General features: G+C 47.3%; 1 protein-coding gene across 1 annotated transcript in view; it reads right to left on the reverse strand.

Annotated features, from left to right (window-relative positions):
* Positions 1-16,391, reverse strand: part of CYP19A1 (cytochrome P450 family 19 subfamily A member 1) — a 96,770-nt gene that overhangs the window by 49,826 nt on the left and 30,553 nt on the right. Inside the window, exon 1 of the mRNA XM_051821734.2 lies at positions 1-16,391. This exon is cut by the window's left edge and continues 13,458 nt beyond it; it is cut by the window's right edge and continues 30,553 nt beyond it. The gene's annotated coding sequence lies outside the window, so the exon portion shown is untranslated.

Consider the following 16,391-nt stretch of genomic DNA (forward strand, 5'->3'; position numbering starts at 1 on the left):
AAGGGACAAAGGGCCAGCTTGGATCACCTTCCCTAGCTATTTGCACTCTTTATAGAGCCCAGACCCAACCTGAGGATCTAATGAAAGCTGTGGAACCTCGCTCTGGAGAAACCTGCTAACAAATCCACACGCTATGCTCCAAACTCGGTGCTGGATCCTTGGGCCCCTGAGGCCCTTCTGCAGGCGTCCAGCGGCCAGCTCCCAGGTCCGGTTCCTTTCTCCACCTTCTGCCTCAGGTGCCCAATGTCCCCAGAGGCTCCTCTCATATCAAAGCCACCTTCCCTGACCAGTACGGTATTGTTTTCAGCTCGTAAGTGAACAAGATTTCTCTTGTTAACTGGAAAATGTTAACTGGAAAATCTCCCAATCTCCAAATGCAGGTCTGATGCTAAGACAGCAGGTTCTTCAGCCCATGGAGCGAGTGAAAAAGATATTAGGGGAGTGGAAGGGGCGTATCCGATACCCTGAATTTCCAGCCCTGGCCTCATGCAGACTGTCAACTGGCTCTTCAGCAGGCACTGACCTCTCTCAGGACTCCAGGCTTCTGCCGAGGAGGGCCCCATCTCATGAGTGCGCATGAGCATCGTGGGCTGTTGCTTTCACTCCAAAAAGCTAATTAATTGATAATGTCCTACTATTGTGAGCGCCAGGAATATCACAGAACTTCATTTAAGGAATTCATTAGGGCACCACACAGTCACCCCCCTATTACTTTAAATCAGTTTGCAAAAGGGTTCAACCAGAAGCTTAAGATAGATTATGGCTAGATGCTCATTGCCTTAAAGGAAGAGCACTATTTACAAGGTATCAAACTGGGGGAAGGGCCTTGCAGGTTGAAAGAATAAGAATTGAGAGGGAAGCTAAAAGCTGCTCCCTCATCATTCCCTGTGCCCTTTCCTTTCCTGGGTTCAGGTGGCACCCCTTTCACTGCATCCACGGTGATAGCTCTGCCTTGGTTTCTTCAGCAGAAAAATAGGGGGCACAGGTGGGTTTCTTGACTTGATTACTATCAGGTGGAAATGAGATAAAACCATGTTCAGGGGGCCAGTGCTGTGGCGCAGTGGGTTAACCCCCTGGCCTGAAGCCAGCATCCCATATGGGCGCCGGTTCTAGTCCCGGCTGCTCTTCTTCCCATCCAGCTCTCTGCTATGTCGTGGGAAAACAGTAGAAGATGGCCCACCCTTGGGCCCCTGCACCCACTTGGGAGACCTGGAGGAAGCTCCTGGCTCCTGGCTTCAGATCGGCACAGCTCCAGCCGCTGTGGCCATCTGGGGAGTGAACCAGTGGATGGAAGACCTCTCTCTCTGTCTCTACCTCTCTCTGTAACTCTGTCTTTCAAATAAATAAATAAATAAAAGACATGTTCAGACCTTGTTAGCATGTCCAGCACGTAGTGAGAGTTCAGTGGAAGATGTTACTGTTAGCCTTCAGGCTCCAACAAGAACACATGTAATGATGGTCCGTCCTAGGGACAACTGGCAGGTGGAGGTCTCTGGGCTGGACTCATGCCCCCGGGGGCTCATTAAAAAAAACCTGTGTGCTTTTGGGTGAGTCACCAGGTCTCTCTTGGGCTCCCAGAAGGACTTGGGGAGTGCCATCGTGTCTAAACTCCCTTGGTTCTAGGGTTCTGTGACTCTGGGACCCTGGTATCACTAGTAGAGACAGTAAGGCGGCCTGAACAGAATTGTGTAATAATTGACATTTGCCTCCAGGGCCCCTCCTGACCACACTTGCTCTTCTGTGTCATTTCCTCACATTTTCTGTCCACCCACTTTCCTCTCCCCAGTTAGAGGAAGTTGTCTCACCAAAGTAATTAGTATCCAGGGGCTAATCGTTCAAATTTTCTTCCTCTGGGGGATATTTCCACTTTAACAGGTGTCCAGAGCAGTTCACGGGAGGACACAAAGGCAATGTTTGGCATGCGTGCAGCCTCAGGGCAGCCTGCAGTCTTAGGAGGAAAGAAACGTGAATGAGCCCAGTACTGCTGATGAGTATGAAGAGGGAGGAGCCTAGAGATGTGGCCTGCAGAGGCTGCGCGTGAAAGGTGGGGCTTGATTGACGGGGGCCTTGAAATGTGGTTGAGACTCAATGGTAAATAGAGAGGGCCTTGTGAAACCAGTAGGTAGGAAGGAGCAAAGCAGTTTGGGATCACGAAGCCCAAGAAGCTGGATTCACATTGGGAAGGGTTAATACCCATGATGGACCTGGAAGGAGTGGCATCGCTGATGATAAAGGAAGAAACAGGAGAGGCACTGTTGCTTGTGCGTTTACCCCTGGCTTCTAATTTGTTTCTGTACTTGTCTGCCACACTAAGTAACTAGAGAAGTGCTGAGAAAACAGCAAACTCTTCTAACCTGCCTTTGAGTGCTAGTAGCATGGGCTGGCAGGCAAATTGAGAATTGGTTTATGAGCCTTGCAAAATTTCTTACATGTTTAAAGAATTTTACACCTCATTGTCCACCTGTCTTTTCCACCATTCTTGATTTCTGTTCTCCAAATCTAGTCTATCTCAAAGAATCGGTCCTTTCTCCTTGTCCCACACTGTAGGATAATTCCTTGACTCGCTCTCCCAGCTCATCAGCTATTGTCTACTTGGCTTTTCAGCCCATCCATTCGAGCTTTAATTTCAAAAATCAAAATATTCTTATCTACTATCTGGCAACTTCTTTTTAAAGATGTATTTATTTGAAAGAGTTACGGAGAGAAGTAGAGCCACAGAGAGAGAGAGGTCTTCCATCTGCTGGTTCACTCCCCAGATGACCACAGTGGCCAGAGCTGGGCTGATCCGAAGCCAGAGCTGAGCTGATCCGAAGCCAGGAGCCAGGAGCTTCTTCTAGGTCTCCTTTGTGGATACAGGGGTCCAAGCACTTGGGCCATCTTCCACTGCTTTCCCAGCCCAGAGTGGGACTGAAACCAGCGACTTTTTTTTTTTTTTTGCTGGGGCTTTAACCTGCTGTGCCATAGTGCCGCCCCCTTGATATCATTTTTGTAGATGCAATGTCTACAGGTATTTTTGATGTCAGTCATTCAGCACATTCTTTTTTTTCCCCAAAGAAACCTTTTATTTAATGAGTACAACTTCCATAAGTACAACTTTAGGAATATAGTGATTCTTCCCACCATACTCGCCCTCCCATGCCCACTCCTACCCCACCTCCTACTCTCTCTCCCATTCCCTGTCCCGTTCCCCATTAAGAATCATTTTCAATTCACTTTATACACAGAAAACCAACTCTATACTAAGTAAAAATTTCAACAATTTGTATACACACACACACACCTCAAACTGTTTTTACAGTTAATTCTCATAACGCAATTCATTGAGGACAGAAGTCCTGCATGAGAAGTAAGTGCACAGTGACTCCTGTTGTTAATTTAACAATTAGCACTCTTATGTATGATGTCAGTGATCACCTAAGGCTCTTGACACGAGCTGCCTAGGCTATGGAGACCTTTTGAATCCACAATCTCTGCAGGATTTAGACAGATAGGCTTGGGTGTGCCCTACATTTCCAACTCCAACCCTCTTTCCCACAGCTTTTTGGGGGCTGATGCCTCACTGCAGTGGCTGCTTGGCCAAGGAAGGAACATGGACGGGAGCCCTAGGCCAGGTCCCCAACCTGCTGATTGCCTCTGGTTTCCTCCTGCTCTTAGGACCCGCTAGTTCCAGTGTGACGCCCAGGTGGATTTTTTCCCACTTTTGCAGAAATGCTCTTTTCTTCTGGGTGTGTTTTCATCTGCTGCTTTTGTCATATCGATCCCACCAGTTTTTATGTTTCCAGAACTTTGGGATCCAGTTATTTTATAGTTCAGTCATGTATTTTGAAAATACCTTGTTTGGAGCAGGTATTTGGCTCAGCGGCTAATGCACCACTTGGGACTCTTTTTTTTTTTTTTTTTTTTTTGACAGGCAGAGTGGACAGTGAGAGAGAGAGACAGAGAGAAAGGTCTTCCTTTGCCGTTGGTTCACCCTCCAATGGCCGCTGCGGCCGGCACGCTGCGGCCGGTGCACCGCGCTGATCCGATGGCAGGAGCCAGGAGCCAGGTGCTTTTCCTGGTCTCCCATGGGGTGCAGGGCCCAAGCACCTGGGCCATCCTCCACTGCACTCCCGGGCCACAGCAGAGGGCTGGCCTGGAAGAGGGGCAACCGGGACAGAATCCGGCACCCCGACCGGGACTAGAACCCAGTGTGCCGGCGCCGCTAGGCGGAGGATTAGCCTAGTGAGCCGCAGCGCCGGCCTACCACTTGGGACTCTTGCATCTGCTTTGACGTCCCTGGGTTTGAGTCCAGCTCTACTTCCAATCCAGCTTCCTGCTTACACACAGCTGGGGGCAGCGGATGATGATTCAAGTCCTTGAGTCCCTACCACCCACGGGGGAGACTTGGGTGGAGTTTCAGGCTCCTGGCTTCAGCCTGCCCCAGGCCAGGCTGTTGTGGTCATTTGGGGAGTGAACCAGTAGATGGGACATCTCTGTTTCTCTCTAAGGGTCTGTTCCTTTCAAATGAAATACTTAAAATTATTCTGGAGATTTGGACAGAGAGTGAGGTTTGGCCATGTCTTTAGTCTGCCGGCTTAAAAATATATGGTGTCGGGGTTGGCACTGTGGCGCAGCAGGTTAATGCCCTGGCCTGAAGCACCAGCATCCCATGTGGGCACCAGTTCGAGACCCAGCTGCTCCACTTCCGACCCAGCTCTCGGCTATGGCCTGGGAAAGCAGTAGAAGATGGCCCCTGTACCCATGTGAGAGACCTTGAAGAAACTCCTGGATCCTGACTTTGGATCAGCGCACTCTGGCTGTGCAGCCAATTGGGGAGTGAACCATTGGATGGAAGATCTCTCTCTCTCTCTCTCTCTCTGCCTCTCTTCTCTCTGTGTAACTCTGACTTTCAAATAAATAAATAAATCTTTAAATATATATATATATAGCCACAAGTTTCTGACAGCAATTCCAAATGAAGAGCCCTGGTGATATTTTGGTGACATCACTAAATGAGCAGTTAGGCTGGCCAGGATAATCATCTGTTTGGCCATGTAATAATGTCTGATCTATCAGTTTTTCATCAACTGAGTGGTCCTGAGGCCAGAACCTGTGACAACAGATCACCATCGTTAATGTGGAAGGTGAGAGATCAAGAGCTGGAGGTGAGAAAGCCTGGAGGCAGCGGGTGAATACTGGAGGGAGACACACCAGGAGATCAGGGAGTAACACAGGCCAGCCAAGGAGGCCAGCTCCAAGAAGGAGAAGCAAGCAGCAAGGCAAGTGCCCAGCAGTGGCTTTCCAGAAAAAAGTAGAACGGAGAGTACGAGAGATTTTGGCCACTCATGAGAATCCCAATAAAACAACCAAGGTTACCACAAGGCAGGATAAATCTGCAGAGAGGCATCGGGCAAATCCTTACAAAGCAAGAGTAGCAATTTGACAATGGCCTTCAAAAATATGTGATCAATTAGAACTTGGAAGTAAGACACAATCAGCATTGTTAGTTTTTGTGACATTATATTGTTAAAGTTGTATCATGTGGGAAATCGTTCACTCTCCAGCTCTGCCCCATACTGTGTGACTTGGGGCAAGTTACTGTATCAGTCTGAGCTATCAGTTCCCTTGCCAGTAAAATGGAGCTAACAGCACCTTCCTTGCCTGAAGTAACTTACGAGGAAATATTATGAACTGCAAAGTGATATATGTGGCAGATGTGATTTTTTGCCTGAGGCTTATTCTAAGTTTCCTGGTGTTTAGGAGAAAAGAGTTTACAATCTAGTGTTTCTTAGAGGAGGGGAGGATTGGGAGGGAGAGAACCTATAACCCCAAGCAAACGTCCCAGAAGTCCCTGCAAGACCCTGAACTGCCACAGCCAGGGGACCAGACCCATCCTCCAAGAAATCCATCCCTTCACCCAGCACTTTCTGTGCTGGTGGTGGGAGAGAGAGGACCTGAGGAACGTGGCAGACCAAGCCCTGTCTTTAGTGCAGGCTGACCTTGAACTAGGAATTGTAAGAGTGAGCCGAGGTTTATCAATGGGAGCTGTGGGATTCCTGTGAGTATGTAACAGAAAACCTTTTCCAGAGCCCCAGGCAAGATTAGGTGCCCCCTTCTGCAGAAGCTCGAAGGAGTAGGAGTTTGCCAGGAGGAGGGATGGCGAAGGGATAGCTTATCTCAGGAAGAGGTACAGTGTGCACCAAGGCCCGACGGCGAGGAAGAGGAGCTCTTACCAGAAGTAGGAAAACTCCCTCCTTCCAAATTCAGCAGGCGTTATTCCAGTAGTGGAGGGCACATACTGTTTGTCTTGAGGGTCCCTGGGTCAGTGGGGCCACAAATTCCCACAGGGTTTCCTGACCTGGTGGGTGCGAGGAGATGAGGGAGCGGGGAGCCTCATGGGTAGAGGGGCTCAGCTGGATTGACCTTTGCACTGTTCCTCATTAGAGTCACAGTGTATAAAACAGAGCTGTCTCTCAAAGTAACACAAAAGAATCTGCTCGACAGAACATTAGAGAACAGATTTAATTTTCAGTTTGTTATGCTTACAAGTGGTGGGGCAGGGTAGGTGGCAGGAGGACGAAAGATTTTCCTGTCTTCTGCCCCTCAGAACTGGGGTCAACACAACACTATGTTGAAAAGTCAGGAAGCCCTTGACCCCCGTGGAGTGGAAACTGCCCCTGATGCCCAAGCTGACTTGAGACCAAAGTTGCGACTCATCTGCTATTGATCCCAAGGTTGACATGGATGCTGTTATCAGTGGTCCTAAGAAATCAGTGGGGGTTGCGGATGCAAAGGAGAGCTCGTCTTGCCAGGACGTGACTTAAGGGAAGAGATTACTTCTGGACAAGTACCCTGAGAGTGACAAGCGCTCTAAGAATGGACGAGTGCCGGGGGTGGTGGGGGGCTCTTCACACTCACGTCAGTGCTGGACACAGTCATTTCCCTCCCTCTATGGGGATCCTGCTTCTGAAGATTACGGCTGCAGAATGATGGAGTTGCCCACATAGTTCCTGAATTAGAGGCATCATTGCCCAATTTTATGGGAACCCTAGGTTTGCTTCTGTGGGACCAGGCATTTGAAGTTAATATTTTCCACCAAGAAACATGGGATGAGCAAGGTGGGTGTACCTATCACCATGGCAAAGTTCCTGTGACCAGTGTTTCTGTACGACTTTTCAACCAAGAGCAGTGGCTCTGGGGCTTTTGCTCTCTACCCCATCCAGAAACATCTGAAATAGAAGAAAACAATAAAATCTGCTCGAAGCAGGGCTGGGTCTTAAGAAAACTACACAAGCTTTCATTTAAACCAGAAGCTGGTTTAACAACCTACATTTCTGAAGCTTCCATTTCTGTGGGTATCAGAGAGCAGCCAACGGTTATTCAGGCCATTTCTCTGGCTTGAGAGTTAGGCATTGGTGTAGACAAGTGAGTTATGCAAATATACGCCTTAGCACCCATCCCACAACAATGACAGAGGAAGGGTGAGTGAGGGCCCCACATTAACCATTCTGGGTCCCCCTCTAAACATTCTGACCCAAGAAAGCTCAGTCAGTAAAGTGTTTAGTGTTAAAAACAGTGCACAGCAGATTCCAAAATACGTCACTGAATTGACCCGAACCTTGGTTGGGCAAGTTACTTAACCTCCCTGAGCCTCAGAGTCCATCACTGGGCAATAGCAGTGGCACTCACCTCCCAAACTTGCAAGGTCATTTCCATAAAACCCCTGGCACAATGGCTCACACATATTCACTCCCCCAAGCTCAATGTCAAACACATACTCACTCCCGAATAAGCAGTAGCTAATGTCAGTGATAAAATAATACCTCTTAGGCAACAAAGATGTCAAGAACCAAAATATTCCACCAAGGACTATGTTTCAAAGAAACGGGTACACTTCAGCAAGAGGTGGGCAGAGGCTAGAGAAGCATCGACTGGTCTCCCCAAGACAGCCCCAATTAAAGGGTGCTGACCAAGTGCCATTATTAATAGCACCCCCTTAAATCTCAACAGTGCCATGCCCCAGTTTGGATGATACATTTCATGGTCAATTACATGTGAGTCTCAGATGGGCACTCCGCAACATCTACCCCCTTTCTCTTTGCCTGAAACATCAATAATAATACAGTGGTTGCAACTATGAATAGCAATAATGACTACATTTTAATGGGTACCCAGATTTACTTATTACATCTGAACCTCCCAATTAGTCCCATGAAGTAGATTTTATTTTCATACCCATTTTACAGTTATGGTTCTTGACAGGGTCAAGTAGCTTGCCCCAAGAGTTCATATCTCACCAAGTGTAGGGACGTGGTAATGGCCCCAATGCACTGTACTTCAGGTCTAGAAGTAGTAAGAGCATGGCTCTGCAAGTCCTCCAGTCTGGGACAGGGCAGAGCAGGGAGATGGGTAGTGATTTTGTTAGGAGAATAGACACCCTCAGCCATGAAACTAATCTCCCATGATCCATAGGGCCTGGACCATGGATACATCTGGGGTGGTGAAGGTCTCTTGGGTCGGTAGCCAACAGGAGCTTTGCCTTGCTGCCACTGTGTGAGGAATCCAAACAGGCCTTCGTTTCGTGGACACTCTGCTCCAGGGCTCCAAGGTCAGTCCCACCCAGCACCACTTCCATTGCAATGTTTGCCTCCAGTGTTATCCTACAGTGCTAAATCATGCCAAAACAGCACCAGCAGATGAAGGCCAAGTCTTCTTTTTCTGACCTTTCATGGTATCTTGCAGAATAACTTTCAATCAATGGATCCTGATACGACATGCAGATCACAACAGGCATTTTGTGTGTACATTGCTAAACGTACACAGATGTATACATATTGTATGCATGATCATAAATAAGAGCTAACATTTAGTGAGCATTTACCCTGTGCCAGTCACTGTTTTAAGTAGTTTGTAGGTAGTGTTCTCATACCAACTTTAAGAGGCAGGTGCTACTACTGGAGTCCAGAAAGTAGAAGCAGCTTATCCAAGGTTATCCAGCTACTAAATGGTAGAATGGGACTCAGATCCAGGGAGTCTGGCTCAGAATCACGCTCTGATCTTCTCTACTGCATCTTGCTTTCTCCTCTCTCCCTTCCCTTGTCCTGGTGGCCACAATGTTAATACCCTATCTATGTCCAAAGGGCGAGAGGCTCTTGGAGCAGGCACTAAGCAGGACTGCAGAACCCTGCTAGTAGATGGGGCTGTGTTTCACTTCTTTTAGGGAGAGTTGCATGCTTTCCAAATCATACTCCCTTCTCTACAAAGCCTGCAGTGCTCCTCAGCTCACCGTTTTATCTCCGACCATCGTCTTCCTTCACTGTCCACAGTTACATTCAGCATGTGGTGTGGCATGCCTTTATTCCAGTGTAGCCCAAGTACTTGTTTAACCTTTATGCATGTGACTTGACTTTGCCTTAAATGTTCTTGTGTCTCTCCTCCACCCTCCTAACAAGTGCAGCACATCTGTGTAATAAAGGAAAGGCCTCCCCCTCGGAATATAAGCTTTGTAAAAGTCATTCCCCCTTGGTAGATCTTGAGCTGGAGCTCAGACTCCCACACTCCTTCTCCCACCCTGTTCCCTACCATCTCCCACCCCTTCTTCTATCCCTCCATGTCTATCAGAAGAGCTGACACATAGGTGTTGCCTGTAATCCTAAGGCAAGACCTGTTAAAATTGTTACAATGCTTCACAAAGAGTACTGTAAGAATGGTTTTCTTTTGTAGTGTACCAACCTGAATTGAAGCACTTGAATTGAAAAAAGTAAGGGAACCAGTTTAAGTGCATGACTAAATATCCAAAGTACCAAAGTTGACCATAGCACATTCTGCTGACGACAAATTTGACAAAAGCTTGAGAAAGTGGGAAAGTTTTGGGAAGTGGTGGTTTAAGTACCACCTCCCAGGCTGCATCACTGCTCACGAGCTCTCTCCCAGCCCCAGGTGTGCATCTGTAAAATGGGGCTAAAGATCCCTGCCCCTGTCCCGTTCAAGGGAGTGTGATCATTAGAGGAAACAAGAAGTACTGAGCAGAGCTGGGACTTTTTCATAATGATTGTAAGAACATTTGTCAAGTCATCACAAAAGCCAAAGACACTTTTTAACTTGAAATACAATGATGAGTCCATTACACAATGATCAGTGTTTGGCATACATCATGCTTAGGAATAATTGGAGATAGCTTCATCATTCTGGCTGTGCACAAGAAAATATGACGTCATAAAAGAACCCAGAGAGAGACCACACTGTGTTCACTTCCTCAGTCTCAAGGGAGATTCAGGATGAAATGGACATTGCACATGGCTTTCTTTAGCTCCAAGTCAGCCTGGTCCTTTGCTGAGGGTAACTCTGTAAGGTTTCCTTGTGGAACTGCCATGGGTGGGTAGGGGCTGGGCTATTAGAATTGGAGAAACTAGGAATGATAGGGCAGTTCCCCACATGGAAAGTACTAGACCCTGGAATCAGCCTTGTTCAACATCTTCAAAAATGAGTCAGTAGAGGGCGTGATGGTGCAGGGTTGCAGCAGACTGCAAAGATTTTAGAGGCAGAGAGAAGTACCAGACAGACGGGGAGGAACTATAGGAAGTCAGGATGACTGGGCAGAAAGGAGGCAGAGGACTTTCAGAGTGGGCAAAGATGAGTGATGCATTTTATGGGAAAAAAAATGGCCCAAATTATGCTCTTGATTCATTAACTTTTCTAGAACCCCAAACTCCAAAGAAGCACAAGCCATGGTGTCAGCATTCCAGTATTGAGCGGGCGGACTGGTAGAAAGGATTCTAGTATTGTCTCTGTCTTTAGGGAGCTTATGATTCAACTGGGGAGAAAGACATGAAATACAAATAAAAACAGCAAGGTCTTCTATTTCAAAGCCCTCAGGAACCATGAAGAGATTGGCTCAATCAGAAGAGGTCAGTAGGAATCAGGAACTAATTTTGGTCAATCACAGATCAAGGAAATTAAGACAGGAAATATGCTTCTTTCAATTTACAGAGTGTTCTCTCCACCCCTTCTCCCCAGCAACTCTAGTTTGCAATAGTAATTTCATCACAGGTGACACAATGCCTTGATATAGTCAACTACACAGACACTCGTTGTATACGGTGTGCAACAATACTAACCATTTGAACAATGTGCTGTGGGGTAAAAAGGAAGGAAAAAATTATTTTCCTTGGGGTATTCAAAAAGAGCTTTGCAGAGATCATGACAGAGGAGGAGGATTCCAATGAGAGAAGTGTGGGGCAGGCAGATCCTTCTGCAAAGAGAGAGCAGCAAGTATGGGAGGGCCCACTGCAGAGGACGCATCACCCTTGGACAGACTGCCCTAGGACTCTGGGCAATCTCTCATTACCCACCACCTCACCCTCATATTTAGTGGTTGTTTTATCTCGCAGGGTCTCACCTCTTTTCCAGCTGTGAGTTAAGTGTTTCATCAGCCGTCTCTTGGAACACAATGACAACAATCCCCCATCCTTGTTCTCTCCTTTCCTCACTTCTTCCTCCTTACCGCTGACGGCTCCCCATGCCACCCCCCGCTTACAAACCTGGAGACCCCCTTATGCCTCGATGCTAGGGTTTTTAATATTGTTATTTATACAGGTTCCCTCATTTCTTACAAAAATAGTTGGATTTCCTGTTCTATAGTAAAGATAGTTGCACACTCAAATCTGGAGAAAAACTGTATTCACAGGTCCTGGCTGTGAGACAGTGCTGTGAAGGCAGATATTCACTTTCTCATGAGTAGACGCTCCTGAAGCTCACTCCCTTTTGTGGTGGGCTGACCTGATGGATTATGGAAGTGGTGAATGAGGAAGACGCTGCCTACTCCCATGGAGCTTATGGTCTAGTAAGGGAAACAAACAGAAAATCACTCAAATCAGCTTTAATTTCAGTTCTATGCTGAAAAGGTTAAGATTTCAGGAAATGTTAGAGCAGTGTCCTAACTGTGATCATTGTAGAGATAATATGGAAGGTCTCGGGAGAAGGTGAAATTGCCACAGGAACATGTGGTATGGGAGGAACTTGCAAGCAACTCAGGAATTTAGAATTTGGAAGGAGGAAGAGGCCAAAAACCCTCCGAAAGAACAGTCAGAAGGTATTAAATGTATTTTTTGGTCCCTGAAGCCAAGAAGAGAGAGTGTTTCAAGAAGGAAGCTCTGGGAATGCTGCTGGGACAGCAGTGAGGTGAAGGCAGAACATCAATACTGGACAAAGCAGGACGCTCATGGCAGCCACAGCAAGAGCAACGTGGTCCAGTAGGAAACCATAATGGAAAGAAGAGGAGATAAACAGAGCCAGTTCTTATGTGTGACTGACCCAAAGTGTCGCTGTGAATGGGGGGAGTAAGTAGAATGCATGATGGCTTGAGGGAGATGTAGACTTAAGAGAACTTTTTTGCTTACTTGGTTTTGTAATGGCAAATTCTAGCATATATTTGGTGATGAAAAGACGAGTCTAATAATGAGGAAGAAGTTGAAGCTTTCAAAAGAGAGGGAGGTGATGTAGCTAATGGAGCAGAACCCTTGACTAGATAGGAAGGGATGGCACCCAGGGCACCTGTGGAAGGACTGGCCTTGGTTGCGGGAAGGACATGTGCCCCATTGTAGTATAACTGGAGGAGAGGACAAGTGCAGGTGCAGCTGGGCAGTTTTCTCTATCAAGCTTCTTCTCTTGGAATTAAAGGGTTGGAAGCATTAAAGCTCTGAGAATACCAAGTAAAACTGTGATTGTGAAAGTGGAAGGAGCGTCTAGAAAAGTATGATAAAGCTTCTGGACTTTGCTTACTGCACAGAGTTGTTTAGAAAACATGAAGTTAAAGCCACGTATAAACAACCAGCTTTGTCAACATTCCCCGGTAATTCTGAGTTGCACAGACTAAAGTCTAGGAGCCTTCACCAGAGAAGGACAATTGAGAGGGGAACAAAGGATTTAGTCCACAGTTTTAGAACACTGTAGGAAGAACTGTGACCTATGAGGTAGATCCAGAAGGAAATGAAGACAGGAGGAGGTATCAGGACATAGAATAAGGGGTGCTGGGGCACCATTGGCTTGGAAAGCTCACTGAGCGTTTTTCATGGCCTCGGGGAAGCAGAACGCAGAGGTGTGTAGGGGGGCATGGGGGAAGCGGGTCAGGGATATTTCTGGCTTTTGAGTTTCAAAGCCCAGACCCTATAGAAGTAGGCAGGGGTTGGCCATGATAACAGCTTGGGGGAAAGGGATGAGTGGTAGTTGTCAGTCTCTTGAGCCTGAAGTGAGAAACCAAGGCTGAGGTGGTAGGTGGGTTGCTGAGCAAGGACCTTCTGGGGTCTTGCTTCTGCTCAGGGTTCTCTGTGCCAACCTGGGCAAAGGGCTGCATCACTCTTTGACTTCATATTCCTAACTGGAGTTGTAGCATTAACCCATTCAGCCTGCTAATCTTACTTTGTCTTGACTCATGGTTTAAATTTGTTTAAAATCGGGGGGTATTTTTACCATCCAGATTTCAGGCCTCCCTTGAGAAAACATCAGAAAATCTGGCCACTGCTGGGCCTGAGCAGCAGCTGCCCACCTCTTCCCACAGGGCAGGTGCTCCCCATGCACCTGCCTCCATGCTGGCCCTCTCCAGCTGTTTATTGTACTGTGACCATTACCTACCTGAACTTTTTATTTTTATCTCTTTCTGTTTCTTTCCAATCCTGACGCCCACTGAGCCCAGTGCCAGGCCATGGGCTGGAGAATACAACTGGTTCTGATCAAGCTGGTGCTAGCCCGAGACACAGCAGACCTAGTTTTCCCCAACATTGAGGGTAATGATTGGTATTCTCCATGAAAAGGTTTGAAATCAGCCTGTGGTCTCTCCCAAAGTCTTCTCAGATGTGTAGCCCAGATCCAGGGGAGGCAAGATTTAGCTCTTGCCCTCAAAAAGCTGCCAGAATCAACCCTTCTCTTCCATGCTAGGAGAAGAGCGAGCAGAAGTGTGTGATGTACCTCCCACGTGTCCCACTATGGGTACAGCACACTGCTGTCCTTAAAAGGCACTTCCACATATACACCCATGCTGGCATGTCCTCAGGGGTCTTATAAAACCATGCAGCAGCCTCTCATAACTAATTAGTGGCAGAGCTTAGAACCCAGATCGCTAGACCCTTCCCAGTCAGTGCCCCTTGCAAGTTAGATTGCTTCATCCTGCCTAGGAGGACTGGGTTGGAAGCACCCAACATGGCAGAGAGAGCAGCATTTCCCCCCCTCACCTGGATGGAGGTGGGCAAGCTCCTGCCGGACATTCTTCAACTCTTGCAGTTAAGGATGAGCCCCAGATTTCTATCAGGACTTGGCACCTTTGATGGACCTTTCTAAGTTTACTTTGACTTCTAAAGCCTGTGAGTTTAATAGGTTGTATAGAGTGAGTTTCCTACAAAGAGTTCACATCTGTTCTTACCCTGTTAGGATAGGTTTCTAAAGCTGACCTGTATACCGCGTGGAGAAAGCTAGAAGCAAAAACTGACAAAGCAAGGAGGTATCACTAATCTGTGCAGGGCTGTGGGCACCTGCCAGCTTCCTGGGTCTGGTCTTCCCTTTTGGGCTTTTGTTCCTGCTGGATCATTGTCTGACTAGGAGCTTCCCTTCAGGAAGGGAAGGCATTGAAAGTGAGCTTCGTGCATTTTACTGCTCTTTCTATGGACTTGGCTGTTGTCATGGTTACTTTTTTCAAAGCAACAAATTGGTACCTTCTCCCTTATTCCACACTAGAGGGGAAATCAAAAAACAGGCAGGCCTGCATACAGAAGAAAAGCTCATGAGGGCAGGATTTCCTTGCTTTTACCCCAATATATATTTCCAGCCGTAGACAGCAAGGCTGCCCTACATTCTGAACTTGTCTTCAGTCTCTGTTATTCCTGGACAGAGTGAATTGAGTCAAGTCTTTGCCCTGGGTTGGTGTCCAAAGCATTGAGGAGAAAAACCAACTACTCTGCTTGTAGCTGGGATCTCCCAGGCATTCTGGTAGAGAATGCGTGCAGGGATACCTTCCGATTTTGAGCAGCCTAATGCATATTGAAAATGCAGAGCCCCTCTTCAAAAAACAGGAGTCAAAGCCTTTTGCTTTCCTTTGAAGTCTTTCTTCTTGGCACCTGGCACAGTGGGTTTTATTTGCTGTTTAATGTTTCTCCCTCTTGGACTCAGAGATGGTCATGGGACAAAGGCAGAGCCTCCTAGGCAACTCCCCCTGAGACTCAGTCCCCTGATGGAGCACCCCACCCTGATCCCCACCTGGCCAGAGGAGCTGGCAGCCAGAACCCATCCTGGGAAGAAGTGGAAGACACAACCTGGTTTGAGCCAGGAGTCCAAGTTCCTGGTGCATCTACTGTCCTATTGTATTTCACTTATGAAATGGGATTCAAAGATAAAATGATTAAGAATTTCAATATGGTGACTGCAGAACATTAAACTCCAAATGCAACCCCTTCTGAGAGTTGAACACAGGTGACTGCATTGGCTCATTGCCTCCAGCCAGCCCTGATTCCTTGTCCTGGGAAAGGGTCCTCCTGGTGTTGGTCCCAGCCGAGCAGGCAGGAGCACTCGAGGGAGGCTAGTGCTCCTGCCCTCAAGCCTTCCCCAGACTGAGGGGAAGGAAGATACTAAATAAGTTAAAAAATGAAAGTGAACGCCAGCCTCAGTTCTCTCTGGGGTTTCTTCATGGGCACTTTCATATCTTCTTTCTTTACTGCAGGGTTGCATTCCCTACATTAGACCCATCTCCCTGCAACCCTTCTAAACTACTTTACTGAGGAATAATTGACCTCAGACATTTAAAGTGCATGATGTTAAGAGTTTTACCATACACGGTGAAACATACATGAACATATAGCATGAAACCGTCACCAAGATCAATATAACATTTAATCTCCATCATGCTGTTGCAATCCATCCCTCCTCCACTCCTATCCGGAGACAACCACTGATCCTGCTTCCTGTCACTGTCTGTTCATTTGCACTTTCTGGAATTCTATGCCAGTATAATCTTACAGTCTGTACTCTCCTTTTTTGTCTGGGTTCTTCTATTCCAGGATATTAGTGTTGACATTCACATATCAACAGGTTGTTCCTTAATACAGCTGAGAAGTATTCCATTGTGCCATAGATTATCATTTTTTTTTTTTTGAAAGGCAGTGAGACAGAAAGAAGCAAAGACAGATCTTTCATGTGTTGGTTCACTCCGCAAATGCCCACAATAGCTCCAGGCTGAAGGCAGGGGCCAGGAACTCAACCTGTGTCCCCCAAGTGGGAACCCAAGATGAGACCCAAGTAACTTAAGTCATCATCTGCTGCCTCCCAGGGCGCACATGAGCAGACTGCCAGAACCAGGAGTGGAGCTGGAACCGGAGCTCAGGAACTCCAGTACAGGACGCAGGCATCGCAGGCGCGTCTTAACTGCTGTA

This window comes from Oryctolagus cuniculus, chromosome 12 (assembly GCF_964237555.1).
Source record: "Oryctolagus cuniculus chromosome 12, mOryCun1.1, whole genome shotgun sequence".
NCBI lineage: Eukaryota > Metazoa > Chordata > Mammalia > Lagomorpha > Leporidae > Oryctolagus > Oryctolagus cuniculus.